The following is a 19441-nucleotide window of genomic DNA, read 5'->3' as shown; positions in this document are numbered from 1 at the left end:
AAGAAGAAATGAAATTGGGCCTAGCAAATGGGATGAACAATCAGGTGATTCATTCCATTAATTTCCTTATTTATTTTTTAATTGATACATAATAAATGTACACATTTACAAGGTAGAGTGGAAGATTTCAATACATGTATACAATATGTGATGATTTATTGAGCTTGTTCTATGGCATAGGCTGGGTCCATCGGTATGATGTAATTTGAGGAAAATTACAAAACTCACTTAAACTAAATAAACAATAAAGATTCATTTTCTAAAAGTATTAGTAATATCTTAACCATGCTTAATATCTCAAGTTAAAGAAAGATGGAAGTAATCAAAATGAGGAAGCAGAAAAAGAAATTAAAAAGCTGTTTAAAGATAGGTAGTGTGGCTGCATGTGGTGGTGCACACTTGTAATCCCAGATAATCCAGAGCCTGAGACAGGACGATTGCAAGTTCAAGACCATGTCACAAAGTTGGCAAGGCCTTGTCTTAAAATGTCAAATAATAATAATAAGGAGGAGGAGTCAGAAGCAGGCCGGCATAATAATCCATATCTTAAACCTAGCACTCAAGGAGGCTGAGGCAAGATAGCAAATTTGAGGTCATTGTGGTAACTGTATTTGTAGACAGGTAACCCGAGAGAGACACACACATACACACGCACGCATACACGGGAGGGCGAAGGTGTATTCAAGACAGACTATAGTCACAAATGTATTTGGAGACAGTTAATTTACAGTGTCAGTATTATAAAAGTATACTTTTAAAAAGCACAAGTGATAAGCATCAGATGGTGAGAAATCACATGATTCAGATCTGGAGGAGGAGTTACTAATAGTGGGGATGAACAATAAAAGGAGAGAAAAACTGAAGGGATATCAAGGAAAGAAGAGAAGGGAAATTGTTTGGGTTAATGAAGGAAGGATGATCCTGAGTCAAACCACAGGCAGGGCAGGAAAGGAGGACAAATACACACTGGAGAAAAGACAATTTGCTTTGTGTAGGGCTCGGATACACTCTTCACAGCTCTGATGCAATTTCATTTTCCACTGGGTAGATTAAGTCATTTGGTGGCCTACTACTCTGCAACTAACTCTGATCCACAGTGATGTGGAAGCAGGGAAGAGACTTCAAAACAGAAACATGAGAGCCCAGACGGCCAGGGAGAAGAACTGCAAGGACTTCACAGGAAGAAAGGAGCAAAAAGGGCTGGGGATTTAGCTCAGCGGTTCGGTGGCCTCCCTCACAAGCGCAAGGACCCGAGTTCGATCCCCGGTACCAAAAAAAAAGAAAGGAGCAAAAATCCCATCATCTAGAAGTCAACAGAGGATTAAAAAGACTGGGTGTGGGAGAAGAGGCATCGCAAGTGCAAATATGACTCCAACTATGATATATAGGGAAGAAAAGGTGAGTCACCTGGAGAAACTACAGTGATTTGTAGGAGGGGGTCTTCAGAGACCACACAATAAACAGGACACATAACCAAGATAAAAGCATCAAAACAAAATAAATGCAAGGATTTGTAAAATTGCTAATATCAAGAATAACCCAACGGTTGAGAAAACGTTTGGAGAGAAAACAGAGGTTCTAGTAGATTTTGTATGAACAAGAGAGAGAAAGAATTGGGGCAGTTGATGGGGGTGGGGTGGAAGTAAGCAATCTTCCGGCCAGGCTGGGTGTGGGATGAAGTCTGTGCAGTGGACTCTGGGTGTGGAGTCGCATATCAGGGTCAACCCCAAGGGCTTCCTCAAAAGGGCAAAGAGATAGATGAAGATAAAAGTAAAGCAAAGTAAGGGGCAGAGACCAGGAAAAGGTCAGAGGAAAGATACAGACAGGTGAAGCCTGTGTTTGACAGGTCTTTGTGCAGTATGCTTAGATACATGTACATACTTAAGAAAATCTAGTTTGCTGGGTGTGGTGGCGCATGCCTGTAATCTCAGCGCTTGGAAGGATGAGGCAGCAGAACTGCCATGAGTGAGTTCAAGGCCAGCCTGGACTACATAGTAAGTTCAAGGCCAGTCCCTGGCCAGACATAGGTAGAACCTGTCTCAAAACTACACACACACACACACACACACACACACACACACACACAAAGTCGTGTGTGGTATTATACACCCATAATCCCAACAATTGGGAGATTGGAAGGCTGAGGCAGGAGGATCACCTCAAGTTGGGATACACATTTAGTTCAAGGCCAGTCTGAACTACATAGTGAGACCAGGGATTTAGCTCAGTGGTACAGCACCTTCCACCCAAGTGCAAGGTCTAGACTTTGATCCCTGGTACCACCCCAAAAAACAAAGAAAGAAAGAAAGAAAGAAAGAAAGAAAGAAAGAAAGAAAGAAAGAAAGAAAGATCTAATTCATATTTTTTAGAAATGAACCAGTGTTAGCTAGTTAATATGAATTTCTATAATGTCAAAAGAAGTTGTAGATCTTTGTTAGATATTAAGGTATGTATCCTAAGGATGTTGCTGATATTTTTGTATTTTTATCACTGAAGATTAAGGCAATGGGAAGGCAACCAACCTTTGTTGAGAATGAACAATGTGCCAGGAGATTTATGGGAAGATCAGATATTCCTTACAATAGTCATTAGGTAGGTGTTATGAACCCATTCTCAGAAGAAATTGAAGATTAGAAAGGTTAAATATCTTGCTCAGGTTGAAGCTAGTAGATCAAATCTGAAAATCATCTGTGGGAATCCAGAGCCAGGCTTTCCTGTTATTCTTTACTATGGCCCTGGATAGTGCAATGATATCAAAACTCTGCAGGTATCAGGTGGTATTACTGCTTCTCCCTTGAACAGCTTTGGAGACAGCCTCTTTTCTCACCCTATCTTGCTAAAAAAAAAAAAAATGTGTCATTAAGACAATCATTTGGATCTCTAGTCCAGCACCAATTAAACATCCAGCTTCCAACTCTTAGAAGTTCAGAATCTTTTCATTCATTCACTGCTCTTTTGGTTCACTTATGCCTTTATTTACCCTCTTTTTTTTTTTTTTTTTTTTGAGAAAGGGTCTCACTATGTAATTCAGACTGCCCTGGAACTCACTGTTTAGCCCAGGCTGGTCTCAAACACGCAGCAATCCTCCTGCCTTGGCCTCCTGAGAGCTGGGATTACAGGCATGTGCCACCACGCCCAGCTCTCATTTCCCCTCATTTAAGAAGCTGCTATTTATTCAGCTATCCAAAAAACATTTATTGCAGACTTAAATATATCTCATAAATCAAAGCGGAATATGGCCAGTTTCAACTATCACCTAAGCATCAGAACCTCAGCCAATCTGTTTAGGTTTTATCCTGGCTATTCACCCACTTGCATTTTCATGGTGATTTTTGTCAAAATGCTTTTGTGACTTCAACATGGACCTTAACTTTGGCCCTGACTTCTGTGCTTTCAAACCACTCAGCCATGTCTGAATTATCTGCTCCCTTTACCCTTCTCATTTTCCTCTTGCAGCCCCATTTTCACCTATTTACAGTTTTACAATCAAGGTTAAGAACCTTCTTAACTCTTTGCGTAACCTCAGACTCTCTTCATACTCAAGAGGGAATACAATAAGCAAAAAACTTAAGAGCCTCAGTTAAGCAGATTTAGGAAAACTAGGCAGTGACTTCCTGTATGGATGCCTCTTATGTTTACCATAGAATGCTATAGTTATATAAAAAACAAACACATTTGATCCTGGGTGGTTTATGTCCTCAGCACATGAATTCTCATCAGATTCAAACTCCATGCTTTAGTTTTTCGACTGACAAATGAGCAGTAACAATTTGAGCCTCACATTACTGAAAGAATTATTTATCTTCCTTTATGAAATGATGGCGCAGAATTAGTAATAACATATTCATAGTACTTGATAAGAATTCAAAAATATATCTTGTACATTATCTCTTAATAATTCTTTTTGAATATTCTTGTCTTCATTTTATAAGAGAAGCAATTAAATCTCAGCAAAGTTAAGATAATTCTCAGACCACACAGAGATACAAGTAAGGCTCAAACTCAGATCTTTGGATCGAAACCACATTCTTTCCACTACTTCCCACCATTTCCAGGTTATCTCTTATGTGTTCTTTGCAGGACACCAATATATATTGCAAAGTTGTCTAGGGGAAAGGGCAGGAGTCCTACATTAAGGATCAGCAACAAGGGCTGTCTCAGTAGAGCAAGAGAATAGACAAAGAAAAAAGGGAACAGCAGCTCTGGAAAAGTGTCGGAGGATCAGGGAAATGTCAGATGAGAAAGTATCCTGGGTGGGGTCCACACAGAGCTGGGGATAAGGCAAAGTTTGGGTTTCAACTCCCATGATGGTGGAACAATTACTATCTGTAACTCCCATTTTAAAAATACTAAATCACTTTCACATATGAAATATTATCCAAGGAATTATAATTCCATTAAGCTTGCTTTTTTTTTGGCAAAAAGTATAAGCCCATAGATTCTTACTTAAGCTCTAGCAGTTTCCTAAATTCAAATGAAGAAATAATTCAGAACTAATTTTTAAGATTAAGAAAATTTCCCAAGAGCCTTGCTATGGTCCTGAATGAAGACAACTTACCCTTACCTCAGGATGGGTTGTAGTGATCTAGCACTGAGAGAAAAACAAGATATTGGCAGGTAGATCTCCTTGCAACAGAAGGATTTGGTAGACAAGAAAAATTCTCAGTTAAAAATTTTTCATGTGATCTATACATGTCTTCCATAGGAAAGAGATAAATGAAGAATCCTAGCCGTACAAATTCTCCCTTTGGATCAAGCATAAAGAATTTTAACTTCCAGGAAAAAGGCAGAGGGACAAACATTTACATTAAAGGTGAGAGTCTGAGTGGAAGAAGGAGTACAACCCTTTGGTGAAAGACTATAATAGAATTCTCGCCTCCAGATTCCCTATTTGGAAAAGCGACTTGTTATCTGGTAAATTCTGGTTTATTATCTAACAGCTTTAACTTTCTTGTAATGTCAGGCAATCTATTCACACAGTTCTGAATGATTAAACTTCCTTCTTTTACTTCTATTTATATAAGCTCTATTTGTTCCAGACGTACAGGGGTCAGCTTGTCACTATTTGCCTCCAGACTTACTCTTCCCGATGTCACTTCAAAAAGGCTGACACCTTTCAAGAGTGTGCACAATCATATTCTTTTTTAATATGGCTAAACATTAATTTCATATTTCTCTTCCATTACTTTACTTAATTTCTTCCATATAGTTGATATTTAAATGATGGAAAATGTCTGCTCAAAACAAGAGAACCGTATGACACCCAATAATAGTTCTCTAAAAAGTCCATAGAGATCAAGACCTGAGATTACATTGTCCATGCAGTGCTGCCGCACTACTGTACAGCTTCCTGGGAGAAACTCCAGGCACAAGTCCGGGGAAGTCCATAGTGTCTTCACAGCTTCACAATCCTCTGCAGAGCTGCCTTTGGCTTCTCTACCCTGGACCACAAACGGAACATATGGCAGCTCCTCAAAATCAAACCTCATAACCAGGGGTGAACTTGTATTTAAAGATTTTGAAATAGCTAGATTTCCTATACAAATTTTACATTTCCCCAATAATGGATCATATATAAAAATAAGGTACATATGGCAAATGTTTTCCCAAGATATTTTCTTTCATTTCTTCATCTGCATCCAGTTAGTTTATTTTGTTGGAGCACTGTACAACTTTACATGAAATGAAGTTTGATTTCTGTAGATGCCCCTTGAGTTCATCTCCTTCCCTATAAACTGCATTCCTAAACCTGGACATTTTCTCCAGTGTAGGTGAGGAAGGGTGAAGAGTTCAGCTCAATTTTAGAGAATATTTTAATGAATCCATTTGCCCAAAGTGAAAGAGAATGTTTTATGCTCAAGTAGGCTGCATGGCATGTGTCCTACCCACCAGAGTCCCATGTGCCTGAAAGCCAAGGGTTGTGACTGAGACACTCTGCCTCATTCAAAATGATCCTCTGAGACCAACCCCTTGCCTTGAGCTTCACTCCCTACCATAGGTTAGAAGACCTGCATCACACTGGATCTCTGGTGCTATTGCACATTTTGAGTTGTTCTATTGCTTTCTGCTTTTTGAACCTGGTGATTGCTACTGGTTTTTAAGATCTACTCTAAAAATACTATTCTGTCTTATAATCCATTTATCCATTAAATTTAGAATGTAATGGACACTTTTCTAGGTTTTGGGGATGTAACGATTAACAAAATATACAGATTCCCTCACCTTGTTATGTTTGTATTTCACTGGGGGGTGTGACAGATGACAAATAGATAAACAAGTAAACATATATAGGAAAAGGTGTTTATCAGTACTAATGAGGAAATATATTGGAGGAAAGACAAAGATTAATGGTAGGAGTGTTTTGGAGTTCCTAGGGAAGGCCTATCTGATAACACTTGGGCAGACAAGATAGTGGGAAAGGAGACATACAGATTTTTGCAAAGCAGGTTTTCCAGATGCTATTAACAAGTGCTAAGACCCAAGATGAAAGTATGTTTGGGATGTTTGATAAACATCAAGCTTATCTTCTCCACTGTAAGTCCCAGGATACTGATATGTCACAGCTCAGACCCAGTGGGCTTCTATCTTGGGTACATCCATATGGTCACTTGGAAAGGCCAGGCTGCACTCCTTATTGTTATGTAGTGTGAAAGGCGAGGTCCTAGCCTGGAGTAGGGAGCTGAGGTTCTTACCACAGATTCCAGGATTCTACGCTAGCATATTTGTAAATCTACATCTAAATAACCAGTAGAAAAAAAAAACAAAGCAAAACAAAAAATGGAACATAAGCCACAAATTAAATCAATGGAGATTAATAATGTCATATTCATATTAAGAAGGTACACATTTTCCCAAATTCTCAAACATTCCTTTGAAAATAGCGTATTGCAGTGAAAGAGGATAGAGATTTAGTTTTAAAGCAGAGTTTTGATGGATTGGTCAAATTTTCTCATCAATTGCTGAGCTTCTGAATTCCATGACTCATTGGTCAGCAGTGGTTGAAGGTGTTATTTGACAAAGATCTAACAAAAATTGGGGATAGCAGCATAAGTTATATATGCAACTGCTTAATTTGTCTTAATTTTGTTAAAAGGAGGCTAAAGTGTTGTAAAGGAAAATGTAACAACCCAGAATTTTAAGCTTGCTGTCCAAGTGCTTCTAAGGGCCATTTTAGCTGTATCTCCTGTGTATATAAAAAACAATGAAAGATAATAATAGCTATAATTTGTTTAGTATTTATGGGATACTAGACTTGATATTAAGGGAAATTATTTATTCTTTGTAAAATTTATGTGAGAGGAGAGGTGTTTATGATTAACTCTATCTCACAAATGAAAGACCTGAGATTAGAAAGACTGTGGGATTGGCCAAGTGGCAGCTAGTAAATGGCAGAGCTGGGACTCAAAATCAGCCCATCTGATCCTAAAGTCCAAGCTCTTGGTTTACTAACTGGTCCTGTTTCCATAGCAGGGAAGGATTATAAGAGAATTTAAGAATCAAACTTATATTTTAGCTCCCATAATAGTAAAAACTCAGCTATTAGTATAAAAAAGAGTTCATAACTTGATTAATTGGCAGATAAAACACATTTTTGTTTTGAAATTCATTCTTTAAGATTCAAGATGGCACAAAGCTAAGCTGAAAAATAAACTACATGTTTATAGAAGAACACCTTCCCCACATAACATGGATAACATCTCATTTTACATTATGACTGTTGCTTTGCTTCAAAATGTTAGTCTAATGTGAGAATGTGATGCCCCAGAAGAAAATACAGAGCATGGAGAAGGATAAGATGGGCGAGTAAAGATGGGGAGACAGTTTAAATCTAAAATGTTCTACAAATATCTCATTTGTTCAGAGGTGAGGTTTTGGAAAGCTAATGGATCATGAGGGCACTAGGTCCATGGTTCATACTCGGACAGGTTCATAGCTAAATGGGCTATTAAGAAGTGGGACTTCATTGGAGGAAGTAGGTCATTGGGATCATACCTTTGAGGACTCTATTTCTATTCAGGCTCTCTCCCTCCCACTTTGTTTCCTGGATGCCATGAGATAAGCAGCAGCTTTCCTCTCCCATGTCTTTCCACCATATGTTTCTGCCTTGGGGCCAGTCAACCATGGACTGAACCTCTGAAACCATGAGACAAGATAAACCTTTTCTCTATTAAGTTGTGTATGTAGGATATTTCCTCCCAGCAACAGAAATATGACTAATACAGATGAGAAAGCAATTTCTGCAGCAGCTTGTGGGTGAACATTTGAATAAAGCATGAGTTTTGATTTTGTAGGGAGTCATTGCTCAAATTAGTGTTCATAACGTAAGCTCCCTAGTCCCCTTGTCCTTATTTGGAGTAGTCAGGTGGAATCGCATCAGGAGAAGCTTAACAAAGAGGAAAAGAGCCTGTCTTCTCAGCCTCTCCAATCAACAGTGGTGGAATCCTGGGCAAGTCAATTAACCTCAAGGGACCTCAACTTTCTCATCTGAGCTAAAAAGAAAACTGAAATGAGCTACTCTCATAGCAATTTTGTGAATCAATAAGAATTGACAGTTGTTGCCATGCATTAACTTCAAAGTTAGCATTTTCATTATTTCATCTCTTGCTAGAATGTGAACTCTTCGATAATGCATAAGTGACTTCTAAAAGTTAGAAAACTTGTTCATTAGTCATTTTCTATTTTAAAATTGCAAATAGCATTCATCTTTCACATACAATAATATTTTTAAAATATTTGCTAATCAAACCAAATTGCTTCTGATTGAAATTATAACAAACAGTAAGTGTAAAAATATGTAAAGTATGAATTCGTTTTTAAAAATACGCAAATGTTAACGGACCTAAAAAGTTGAAGGACAAAACAGTTGACAGTGGTTTTCCGAGAAAGAGATTCACAAGGTGCATCATGTGCATACTGTGCAGAATATCATTCTAGCACCTATATAATCAGTTAATTAATTTTTAAATTGCTGAGAACACAATAAACTTATTGTTGCACACTTGCTGGACAGAAACTGTGTCTCATGTTAAAAAAAAAAAAAGAAGAAGAAGAAGAAGAAGACTTTCCTGGGGCCACAGAGAATACTGTATTGCTTATTCACTGCAGGGGGAAAAAAAAACATACAGATATTTCCTGTTAAAACAAATGTGAATGAAAAGATCTAGTTTTTTTTTCTTTTTTCCATTCCTGTGACTCCCCAGGAGAGAAGGTTGTGGGCTGATTATTAGAGCACTTGAGTGTGTGGGTTTGCCTGGAAGCAATAGCTAGCAAAGGCTGGAAGATGGGAATAATGATAAAGCATGCTTGGCTTGTAGCACTGCTGAGATGAACAGCAGCACTCTCAACCAGACACTGTTCTTGTTAATTGTATCTGATTCTACTTGATTATGTATTTCATTGAATTTAAATGTTGATGAGGGGCCACTGCTCCATGCTTCTCATCAGAAACCTCAATAAAAAGGACATTCCAGAAACTCTTGACAGCCAGCCATGCAAATACATTACCCCTCCTTGTGACAGATTTGCTCCAGTCAACATGATCAATTTCTCATCAGTCTGTGTCTGTGAGCATTTTTAGAACACTTTGTGCCATAATACCCAAACAAAAAGCCTTTCTAAGATAATGGAAGCAATATAAAATATGTGCTCTCGTGTCATGTGCAAATTTATGATACTCACACAAACAAGGGTATTTATTTCCTATGTGTATGTATGCCTTCTGCAAGTTGTTATTGATGAATGGGAAAAGATAAACGTACCACATAAGGGTGAAATAACAGCAGGATGTGGAGCTGACTGCTGACTTCACATCCAGTTAACACCAACAAGCCAGGGAAGCCTGTCACTTAAGGCTTCACAGAGAGTGAGAAAGATATGTTATGATCTGAAATTCCAAGCCCTGAGAATTAGAAGGATAAAGTGGGATGAACACAGGCTTTGGACCCGGACCTGGATTGGAGTCCTACTCTGGTGCAGAGAGCTGGGCTAGGCTCTATTTTCTGTGTCTTGATTTGCTCAAATGTCAAATGGGAACATCAATAACTCTTTTTAGTGTGTTACAGATATTAATGATATGATACATGTAAAGTCCTTTGGATAGCCCATGGCAGTAGCTTGTGTGATACCTAGTAGCTACACCCTCAAAATTTATATCCTTTACCTCTTTTTCTCCTTTCTATTCCATTCCTCCTCCTCTTCCTCCTCCTCCCCCTCTTCCTCTTCTTCCTCTTCCTCTTCCTCTTCCTCCTCCTCCCCCTCCTCCTCTTCTTCCTCTTCCTCTTCCTCTTCCTCTTCCTCTTCCTCTACTCTCCCTCTCTCTTCTTCTTCTTCTTCTTCTTCTTCTTCTTCTTCTTCTTCTTCTTCTTCTTCTTCTTCTTCTTCTCTCACTCTCTGCCTTCTTCCTCTCCCTTCCTCTCTCCTCCTTCCCTCTCACTAGAAATGGCCACACTTTGTTATTCTGCCTCTGACCTAAAATCAATACAGGGTAACAGTGCTATAATCCAAGACCAGCCAAGTTGATGAGTGCAATAATTGTCTCCTTTTTTCTATCTTAATTCGTTAAAAAAATACTTAAAATATAGTAGATAAGCAACCACATACATAAATTCATAAACTGAAAAACTAGACTAAACCTCTACACTTTCCTCTAGCTGTAAGACAGAGAGATAAGCTGATAGATGACAGATAGATAAAACTTTTGTTTGCCTTTCATTTTTATCTTTTTGGTCTAGTTCTTACCACAGAATGAAATGTATACTGCTTAATGAATCAACCATGTCATGAAACATCTAAGTAGTAGCCTTACTACCATGTTGAATGATATTTTCTTTAATATTTTCTATGAGGATACTTACCATACACGGTGTGGTGACAAGCTAATGGTAGATAGAGTTGGAAGGCTGTGCAATATCCTTCCTACCATTTTATGGGAAGAGCAGAGCTGCAAGTAAGGTCAGGTAAGTGAGGCACAATCAGGAAAAAAAATCAATAATCAAGATAAGTGATACTTTAATGCAGTGTTTTAAAATCATAATGCCAAACTTCAGTGATGAACAAAATACTAGAATTTTAAATAAAGACAAGAACCAGCACTTTGCTTGCCCAACCCTTGTTGTAGCTTGTGTCTAGATTTCCCCACAAAGCTTCATTCAGTCACATGTGGAGCTTTTCCAGAAGTGGCTGGATCTAGAGTGTGTGATGCTGGGATTGATAGATGGTGCAGTGCTGGGCTCAAGGGCACTAGGATTAAAGGTGTGTTACTAGCTCTAAGCACCCTGGATATGATAAAAAGGATAGAAAGTGGTGGTGGTCCCTTGCTTGTTTTGATACATTCCTTCTGTCATGAACTGTTTTTTCTCTGAGATGCCTGTCTACTATCCACCCTGCCTTGGAGCTACCCAAATATGTGACTGAAACCTCTACAAATGGTGAGCTAAATAAACCTTTCCTCCTTTATCTTTTGGTGTCAGGTATTTTGTCTCAGCAATGAGAAAAGAAACTAACACAACCCTGTTGCCTTTACCTCAACCTGATTGGAGTTCTGGGTAGAATTTTGGTAGAATTCAGAAATAAGGGTTTCAACCCTACCTCTGACACTACTTCTTTGATTACTAGCTTCTCCTTTCATTTCATTTGGAAATCTGATTAGAGAATTTTCTCTGAATCTATGAACTTGAAAATTCTATGATTTTTAAAATATGAATCTGCATTATCTCAGGCATCATCAATTACTCAAAAGAGCAAAAGTTACACATTTAAACTTCCAATCCAAGCTGTTTACTGAACACCTAAACTGTGCCAAGCATTACATCAGGTACTGCAAATATAAAACTGGGGACAACTGAAACAACATAGAAAGGAAAACCAAGTAGAGTTAAGAGTTTAGAGCAATCTTCCCTACTAAGTGACTTTGCCTTAAAAACTAAAGGAGTTAAGAATGGGACAGCAAGAATAGAATTTTAGAAAGAAGGAAAAGCAAAACCAAAAGCTTGAAGATAAGAAGCAAAACATCTTTGGGGTAACTATAAAATGTAGCTTAGTGGTAGGAGCATATGTAGGATGGATAGGACCACTCTCCCAAAACATACACTTTTTGCAGAATATAATGCAAAGAGTAGCCAACTACCTAAGTAACAGAGTTTCTACATCCACTGAAATTCTCAGAATACTCTACAAACTTTTCCAGAGAAGTATTTAATTTGCTAAGAAATGTTGCAAACATCAGACCTGAAATATTTAGAGTTTATATCCCTTGCTACCAAAGAAGTAGTGTAACTAATAGATTTAGTCACTTTCCTGAAAATTATTTGCTAAATAGCAAAGTCTCTGTTGCAAGATTCCCATGAGTCTGAAGAATGCAAAGACAGCGGAAGGCAAGCAAACTTTCATCTTCCCCAGGGAGGTGTGAGTAGACAAGTAGGTAAATTTACTGACAGGTAATTGGTCAGCAGTCTATTCATTGTAGGATTATGACAGCCAAGTTTGTCTGTCTACCCCTGCCATATTTTTATCTGCTGACTTAATTCTTATATTCAGGAAAATAGGATCAGATCTGACTATTTATAACCAATCAAAAAAATCTAAAAGACATCAAAGCACAGCATCTCTAGAGACCCAAGCACAAAGCCAAAGCTTTACATGTTTAACCTGTTGTCACACATAATATCTATCATTTATTGAGCACTTACTCTGTGTCAAACTGTACAAATAATTAACTCTTCCGGTCTTGACATCTTTTGTGATGGGTTCTATGTATTATCTTCACTTTCAGCAAAGAGGTAAAGGAAAGCACAGAGATGTTAACTGAGTGCTCCAAAATTATAGTTGATTACATGGTAGAGTTGGAATTAATATTTCAGTTAATTTAGAGCCTCAAATTAATTCAGGTAACAGCCTGTCTAATGGGAGAGTCTGTACTCCCAGCACCGCACCACAGTACCAAGGCTCATCAGCCTGCATGCCCAAGTGACACTATTAGGCCCATAAGGGGATTCTTAGATTTCCAGGACACGCAAGGATCTGAATTCTCTGGACTGCAGGAAGCACCTCAATCACTTAGCAGTGAAAAGAAGAGTACCCTGGTATCTGTCCCCAGTGCTTTCCACGCTCTTGAGACAAGGAATCCTCCTGTTTCTTTTCCTCTGCTCTAGTTCCCTACACCTTATGTTCTCCTTAGACTCCTTCCCGTCTGTTCCTCCTTGATAAGAACTTCCCTGCAGCTCACTGCACCTTTTCTCGCCGGCACCATAGCTCTCCCCCTGCCAGACTTTATAAACAGCTGAGGGCTGTGCATTGTCTGGATTTTCTTATGTCCATTCCCCACTGAGATCTGGAATATGCTGCTGTTCCATCACTAGAGAACTCTTGTTCATTGTGGGGTTTTTTGTTGTTGTTGGTCCCTATTTTCAATCCCTTCAGTTTCTCTTTAGTTAAAATTGTCTCAGAAGGCTCAGCTGTAAAGTGAAGAGAGGAGTCATCCATGTGGTAGGCCAAAACCAGATCCCACATGTGAACACTTACTCAGGCCCACCCGGTCGCTTCTGTGAAGTCCTGAGGCTTCTGCTGCCGTGTTAACTCTTTTTCATCTTGTCCGAGAATCCCCATCCTATGCTCTTTACTGGAGCTTGTTTGTCCCCTTTTATCCCTAAATGTGGCTAAATGCTGCGATTTAGACTTTCACTCTCTGGTTTCTTGATTTTTCTGACATCTCTTTCATGTGAACAATAGATGGTGTTTCCTGTGAAGCCATTCTATTCTGGAACATCTGTCCTAATATTTTCCAAGATGTTCCAGTGTCGCTGAAAAATCACTTCCTGAATAGCATCACTGAGCCTTTTACCTTCCTGTGCAATCCTCTATCCCAAGTCCTCTGCCACCATTTATCCAGTAGCAAACTCAAAGTTCTATCTTTGGTACTCCTTCTCCTTCACCTCCTGCAGACAATCTGCAAACAAATCCTGACTATCCACTTCTGGTTTTGGTATCTCAGGCTTGTGTTTTTGGATGCGAACTCAGCATGCTTTGGCTTGGTTCACTAAGGGGCTAAGGCTTAGGGCTGCATGGCTGAGATCTAGATCATGAGTGGTCTGGCCCACATCCTAGAATTCCAAGATGCCATGAATTTTTTAATGAGAACTTATAGTTCCCTGGTTACAAAATCCCTGGTTCAAGCTTATTTTAACAGTTCTTACATAGTACATGAAATCTATAAATTATGACAAGAAGTAAGAAAAGGGGATTCACATTTACTGCCAACCTATTATGTAGTGTTAATTAATTATGTAATTACTATTGCCTCCAAGACACAGTCATATTTTTAAATAAAAATATTATATATAGGTGCTATTTCCTACTAATAGTTCAGATTACAGGTGTTCTTGATGGAGGTAGCTGAGAAAAATGTGTCCTTGTTATTAACCTGTGGTCTCCCTGGAACATTTTTTCACTGACCTCCCAAAGTTGATTATCTTGGAGAAATGCAAGTGTGATGATTTAGCTGCCACCATTCTCATGCAGAATTATCACTTTGTGACTGGATTTCTCAATCCCTTATTTAATCATTCATTCAACAAATATGTTTTGAGCCCCTACTCTGTACCAAGCCTATGCTGAATGCTGAAGACTCAGCTGTGAATACCTTGCCTTTGCCATGCAGTGAACAAATACTGTAGAAGTGGAAGATGAAGAGGGAATGCATAGAAAGAGATCCTTGGGTAATCAACAGGCTTTCCTTCTCTCACTTGCTTCTGCTGCTCTCCACACCTCCTCCACCACCCTAATCGTTTCACATCTGTATTTCCACAGCAGGCTCCCTGCCTCCTGTCTCACCACTTCCAACTCCTCCTCTATGCTGTGGTCACAGTCATCGCTCTCTAATGCAACCCCTGTTCTATCTTCAGCTTTTCTGACCTTCAAATGCTCCTAGCCTTTTGCATGACACTGAAGCTCTTTTGCTCAGGACAGTTTCAGTCACTGCTTGTCCCAGTTTACCTCTCTGGCTTGATGTTGCACCACTACAGAAAGACAAAATCACACATCTCTGGCTGTTGCCACATAGAATAGTAGTCCTTACTGCTATTACAGATTTTTGTGCCTGAAAGTCTTTCTCTTCTTGTCCTCATTCTAGACACAGCTTGTATCAACTTTCCCAACAAACCTTCTTGATCTTCTCACCTTCCTTTCATTGGAGGCCTTCCCTTGGCCTCCATGGCATTTTGACCACATCTCTATCCAAACACTCACTCCTCAGCCTTAGTTGTTAATTAGCATCACCAAGGTTCTGTTCCTGTCTCTATGGCTGCAGCCACATGGGATGATTTACAGTTATCCCAATATATCGAGCACCTTCACACATTTCCTCTGCCCAGAATGACGCTTCTATCTTTCCCTACATGTAAAGACTATTTTTTTCAAGTATCTCAAGGATCACCTGCTCAAATACCAAATGGGACAAAATTTAACTTACATCTCTATTCTGTTGGTATTTGATTTACTACGCAGTTATAATCTCTTTTTTTTCCTCATTGAGTTTATCGGTACATTTTAGGTATATAGTACAGTTACATTCATTATTGGGATCTGGTACCTTTCCATGACAGGTCTTGGTTCTCATTTTTTCCCCTTGTCCCTGCCCTCCCTTCACACCCTCCTCCCTTCCCTATTTACAAATGCTTTATTTCCATTTTTTCATTTTCTCGGGGTTTTTTAAAAAATTTTTTCCCTTATTACCTTTCCCCTACAACCCTTCTCATTTCCCCTATTTCACATTGTCAATTATATCATTAGGATCTCATGTACCATTATAGTTTTTCACACCAGAGAAACTGTTCAGTATTTATACATGTGTGACTTATTTATTTCACTTAGGAGTGTACATCTAACTGTTTCTCCCTTCTTGAAGGTAGGAACCATTTTTCACTTCCTTATTGTTTTCTCTTCCAGGCTCAAGCACATAATAAATACCAAAGCATGCTTCCTAAATGTTGAGAAGATCTAGGAGAAGATGGACTGCATAGCACATATGTTAAGAGCTCATAGTGCAATATGGGAATATTTTGCTTTTATTATTTCATGTGTGTCAATCTTGTACTTACAATAGATTGTAAACTATTTGAGAGTCAGAACTATTATAAGATTTTATACGGTGTCCAATGCTGAATACAGAATATGTAGCCAATGAGTACTTGCAAATAGAATATGAATATGATCAAAATAAAGTGATCTTACAGATGAAGGAGGAGGAAATACATCCTAACAGAGCTAATAAAAAGCTCTTCTAGTAAAAGCAAAAAAAATTTTGATATTTTCCTTTTTTTCTCATTGAGTTTATTGTTACATTTTATGTATACAGTACCATTACATTCATCATTGGGATCTTGTACCTTTACATGACAGGTCTTGGTTCTCATTTTTTCCCCATACCCCTGCCCTCCCTTCACCCCCTTTCTTGATATTTTCTTGCCAAGATTTGCTAGGAAAATTATGAGAACATTCACTAAGAAATAAAAAGGACATATTCGGACAATTATTTTTAAACCCCCTCTATGCCAATTTCAACTTGAAAATATTTCTGGAAAGGTCTTCACTAGTTATTTGAAAAAGAAAAAACAGTATTTTCAGATTTCTGTCTCATAAATTCCTTTTAAAAATCATAAAAACTAATCTTTTAGTAATGTGTATTCCTTTCTCAATTCTCCTTTTTTTACTTCCCTCCCCCGCCATCTCTCTTCCCCCCTTTGGCTATGCTAACAAGAGTCAAAGTCTCTTTCATGTGTGAACTTTTAAAAATGTATCTCATATACATTGTACTTTCTCCCACTTCGAAGTCACAAAATGTTGAGCAAAAAAAAACAAAAAAACAAAAAAACAAAAACAGGTTACTATCCCAAGCAGCAGCAGCAACAGCAGAGAAATGGCCTCTATCCATCCTTTCAAAGTGAGGAGAACCCCTCTGATGACCAGCAGTCAGGAGTTTGGAGTCTGAGCTCCCAGGATTTCCTCCTGCCAGCTTCCATCTGCATGGTTTCCTTACAAATCCCAAACTCTGTGGTACAAAAAGCCAAAAATGTGTCTGCCCATCCCTCCTTTCAGACACAAACATGCCAAAATGGAAAACTCTGGTACAAAAAGCCAAAAATGTAAGTGCCTGCCCATCCCCCGTTTCAGGCACAAACATGCCAAAATGGAGAAACTTCCACACAAGGCACTTGTAGACCTAAAGAATTTATGTATGATTATGCTAAAGGTAAACCCAGGAATAATCAAGTTTGCCCCAGATGTGATAATCTGAATACCACCAAACCAACTCCCAGTCCACGAATAGAAGCTGCCAAAGACAGAAGTACAGTGAAAACTGCCCAGTTAAGCTCCTCACACTGGACCTCTTTTTGCTTTAATTGGCCTGTGGTCACACCTCTCCTAAATAGCTATCTTCTGCCCATCTTCTCTTATTCCCCTTTGTCCTGATCCTGGACTCCTCACATCCTGACTGAGCCTTAGCTGTTTGAAAGGGCTATTTGATTTCAGGCTTTCCCCACATGTGGACAAGCGCTCCACATTCTGAGATCCTGTCCCAATGGGTTTGGCTTCTTAAGGGATCCTTTTCCCTGGACCTTTTTCGTTGGACCGAAGATTCATTCAGAACCACGACTGTCCACCAAATATGTACCAGGTGGCAAAACAGCTCTGCCAAGAAACACGTTGAAAGGGGGAAAAAAAAAAACGATATCCCCACAAAGAAAATTAATAACCAAGAATCCTCTACATATTCCACACGTGTGTGTCAGAAAACCCCAAGACAAAAATAAAGCCCCAGCTGCCACTTTCACCGCTGCCACCACCACAGCCCCATCCAGCTCCCAGCCCTGCCGCCGAGGGAAGCGTGAAGACTGCACCTTCCCCAGGGAGGAGAGATCCTGGCGCCCAGCGTTTCTAGGAGGTGATTATGGCGAGCCTTTCTGTAACTCATCATTCATCCCCACACTGACCCAAGCCTCACCCCGGCGCCTCTGGCACTGAATGAGAAAGCTTAGGGATGCCCCTCGAGCAGGTGACACCCCCAAGTGCGCGCGCACACCCGAGCGCGTGCACACACACACACACACACACACACACACCACTACTATGCGCCTCTAGTGCAGGGGAGGGTGAAAGGATGGATGGCAGGTGAACACGCCGGAGGCAAAAATCAATCTCAAAGCCTACAGCCAAAGGAGGGAAATCCCATCCCCTGCCGAGTGGGAGGGTTTGGCAACAGCTACCCGCCCGGCCCGCACACCCGCCCACGCGCGCCGGCTTGCAACGCAGCCAGGAATGCCTTCAGTAAGGTGTAACTGGACGCTGAAAGCCTCCACGCCCCCTTTGTCTCCACGTTTCCCGAATGACAGGAGAGGAAAGTTTACGAGCAGCGAGGCGGTTGCTTTCTGCTGGGTCAATTTGGCGCCTCGCAGGAGGAGGCACCGCCTGGGATCACCGTCTCCGGTACAGCCCCGGCGCTGCACCTTGAAATCCATAAGCACCTGCACCGCTGCCTGGGGTCTGTAACCTGCCCGAGCTCCCCAACTGCAGCGACTTCCCGCAGCTGTCCCGGCTGCGGGCGCCACACTCACCTCGGGCGGCTGAGCGTCCTCCTGGGTGCCCTACTGGGCGGTCTGGCTCCCGGCTGCTAGGTGCATTCAGGCAGCGGCTGGAGACCCGCTCTCCGGGCGCTGCTGCATTCCGCCTGCGTGGGAGAGCGAGCCGGCGAGTGAGCGGCGCGGGCGTAAGCGAGTGTGTGTTTGGCGAGTGTGCGGGTGTGTGAGTGTTATGCGCGCGCGCGCGAGGCGGGGGGGCGCCGGATCACAGATCCCCCTTGGCGCTCATCCTGCTCTCTGCCTCCTCCTCCGCCTCCCACTGGCACTGCTGCCTGCACAGGGTCCAGGTTTCAGGATCTCCTGTTTGTATAATGAAAGGAAAGGAGCAAAAGGCTGGCGGGTAGGGGGCAGAAGGGGGGCTGGAGAGGCGGGGAGGGCGCCGGGCCGCGCATGCTCAGAGCGGGACACTGAGCGCTCGCTTGGGAGCCCAGCGCACAGAGAAGAGAGCGTGCTAGGCGGAGAGGCAAGCAAGAATGCGCCCACCGGAGCAGCCAGGGCTCTGCGGAGTCCCCGGACGACAGCAGGGAACCCCGATAGCAAGTGTGCGCTTTGCGCAGGGACTCCGGGACTCCGGGACTCCGGGACTCCGGCGGCGCTGCACGCCGGTGGCGGGATCTCCACCCATCCTAGGAGACCACTTCTGCTGCACGCCTTAGGTAACGCCGGGCTCTCCTCGCCGTGGATATTTTTAGTGTTTGGGCTAAGGATCTCCTGGGCAGCTGTGATGTGTCTGCCCTGAGGTACAGAAGGAACCACAAGCTTCAGGTGACAACCTGAACTAAAATGATTTGTGGCTCTTTCTCCCCCTCCCA

At 40.9% G+C, this 19441-nt stretch overlaps 1 protein-coding gene across 2 annotated transcripts in view; it reads right to left on the bottom strand.

Annotated features, from left to right (window-relative positions):
• Plppr1 (phospholipid phosphatase related 1) overlaps positions 1-19001 on the bottom strand; it is a 309420-nt gene extending 290419 nt beyond the window's left edge. For both annotated transcript variants that reach the window (XM_010614350.2, XM_010614348.2), the window contains exon 1: positions 18606-19001. The gene's annotated coding sequence lies outside the window, so the exon portion shown is untranslated. The remainder of the gene's footprint in view (positions 1-18605) is intronic.
• Between the last annotated feature and the right edge of the window lie 440 nt (positions 19002-19441).

The sequence above is a fragment of the Fukomys damarensis genome, unplaced genomic scaffold (assembly GCF_012274545.1).
Source record: "Fukomys damarensis isolate Sample0158 unplaced genomic scaffold, DMR_v1.0_HiC HiC_scaffold_36, whole genome shotgun sequence".
Classification (NCBI taxonomy): domain Eukaryota; kingdom Metazoa; phylum Chordata; class Mammalia; order Rodentia; family Bathyergidae; genus Fukomys; species Fukomys damarensis.
This window is presented reverse-complemented; position numbering and strand designations above follow the sequence as displayed.